This window comes from Zea mays, chromosome 4 (genome assembly GCF_902167145.1).
Source record: "Zea mays cultivar B73 chromosome 4, Zm-B73-REFERENCE-NAM-5.0, whole genome shotgun sequence".
NCBI lineage: Eukaryota > Viridiplantae > Streptophyta > Magnoliopsida > Poales > Poaceae > Zea > Zea mays.
The window spans coordinates 76,585,902-76,588,583 of record NC_050099.1 but is presented as its reverse complement, the minus strand read 5'-3'; positions in this window follow the sequence as shown (position 1 = coordinate 76,588,583).

Sequence of the window (2,682 nt, the reverse complement as noted above, 5' to 3'; positions counted from 1 at the left end):
CCCAAACCTTTGACCAAACCTTGATTTCCATCCCCGAATGTGATAGCTTGTTGGGGATCCTGGTTTTTCTCGTAGGAGGAGAACATCTTCTTCTCCCCTGTCATATGGTTTGTGCACCCGTTGTCGAGTATCCAACTTGAGCCCCTAGATGCATAAACCTACAACACAATTTTAGTTCTTGACTTTAGGTACCCAAACGGTTTTGGGTCCTTTGGCATTAGAAACGAGAACTTTGGGTACCCAAACACAAGTCTTGGATCCCTTGTGTTTGCCCCCAACAAACTTGGCAACTACCTTGCCAGATTTGTTAGTTAAAACATATGATGCATCAAAAGTTTTGAATGAAATGTCATGATTATTTGATGCATTGGGAGTTCTCTTCTTAGGCAACTTAGCACGGGTTGGTTGCCTAGAACTAGATGTCTCACCCTTATATATAAAAGCATGATTTGGGCTAGAGTGAGACTTCCTAGAGTGAATTCTCCTAATCTTGCTCTCGGGATAACCGACAGGGTACAAAATGTAACCCTCGTTATCCTGAGGCATGGGAGCCTTGCCCTTAACAAAATTAGACAATCTTTTAGGAGGGGCACTAACTTTGACATTGTCTCCCCTTTGGAAGCCGATGCCATCCTTAATGCCAGGGCGTCTCCCACTATAGAGCATACTTCTAGCAAATTTAAATTTTTCATTTTCTAAGTTATGTTCGGCAATTTTAGCATCTAATTTTGCTATATGATCATTTTGTTGTTTAATTAAAGCCATGTGATCATGAATAGCATTAATATCAACATCTCTACATCTAGTACAAATAGATACATGCTCAACGATAGATGTAGAGGGTTTGTAAGATTTTAATTCTATAACCTTAGCATGTAATATGTCATTTTCGCTTCTAAGGTTAGAAATAGTAACATTGCAAACATCAAAATCTTTAGCCTTAGCAAGCAATTTCTCATTTTCAATCCTAAGGCTAGCAAGCGAAATGTTCAATTCTTCAATCCTAGCAAGTAAATCATCATTATTATCTCTAGAATTGGAAGTTGAAACATTACAAACATAAGAATCAACCTTAGTTAACAAATTAGCATTTTCATTTCTAAGGTTGGCAATAGTGTCATGGCATGTGCTTAGCTCATTAGTTAATTTCTCACATTTCTCTACCTCTAGAGCATAAGCATTTTTAACCTTAACATGTTTTTTATTTTCCTTGATTAGGAAGTCCTCTTGGGAGTCCAAGAGATCATCCTTCTCATAGATGGCACTAATTAGTTCATTTAGTTTTTCTTTTTGTTCCATGTTAAGGTTGGCAAAAATGGTACGCAAATTATCTTCCTCATCACTATCATTATCATCACTAGAAGACTCATATCTAGTGGAGGATTTAGATTTAACCTTCTTCTTACCGTCCTTTGCCATGAGGCACTTGTGGCCGACGTTGGGGAAGAGGAGTCCCTTGGTGACGGCGATGTTGGCGGCGTCCTCGTCGTCGGATGAGTCGGTGGAGCTCTCATCGGAGTCCCACTCGTGGCACATGTGGGCATCGCCGCCCCTCTTCTTGTGGTATCTCTTCTTTTCTCTCCTCTTGCCCTTCTTGTCGTTATCCCTGTCACTGTCACTTGATAAAGGACATTTAGCAATAAAGTGACCGGGCTTACCACACTTGTAGCAAACCTTCTTGGAACGAGATTTGTAATCCTTCCCCTTCCGTTGCTTGAGGATTTGGTGAAAGCTTTTGATGATTAGAGCCATCTCCTCGTTGTCGAGCTTTGAAGCGTCGATTGGTTGTCTACTTGGTGTAGACTCCTCCTTCTTCTCCTCCGTCGCCTTGAATGCCACCGGTTGTGCTTCGGATGTGGAGGGATCATCAAGCTCGTTGATCTTCTTTGAGCCCTTGATCATACATTCAAAGCTCACAAAATTCCCGATAACTTCCTCGGGAGTCATTAGTGTGTAGCTAGGATTACCACGAATTAATTGAACTTGAGTGGGGTTAAGGAAGATGAGTGATCTAAGAATAACCTTAACCACCTCGTGGTCATCCCACTTTTTGCTCCCGAGGTTGCGCACTTGGTTTACCAAGGTTTTGAGCCGGTTGTACATGTCTTGTGGCTCCTCCCCTTGGCATAGACGGAAGCGACCGAGCTCCCCCTCGATCGTTTCCCGCTTGGTGATCTTGGTGAGTTCATCACCCTCGTGCGCGGTCTTGAGTAGATCCCAAATCTCCTTCGCTTTCTTCAACCCTTGCACCTTGTTATATTCCTCTCTACTTAGAGAGGCGAGGAGTATGGTTGTGGCTTGGGAATTGAAGTGCTCGATTTGGGCTACTTCATCCTCATCATAGTTTTCATCCCCTACGGATGGTACCTGTGCACCAAACTCAACAACATCCCATATACTTTTGTGGAGTGAGGTTAGATGAAATCGCATTAAATCACTCCACCTAGCGTAATCTTCACCATCAAAAGTTGGTGGCTTGCCTAATGGGACGGAAAGTAAAGGTGTATGTTTAGAAATTCGAGGGTAGCGTAGGGGAATCTTACTATACTTCTTACGCTCTTGGCGCTTAGAAGTGACGGACGCCGCGTCGGAGCCGGAGGTGGATGCCGATGAAGAATCAGTCTCGTAGTAGACCACCTTCCTCATCCTCTTTTTCTTGTCCCCACTCCGATGCGGCTTGTG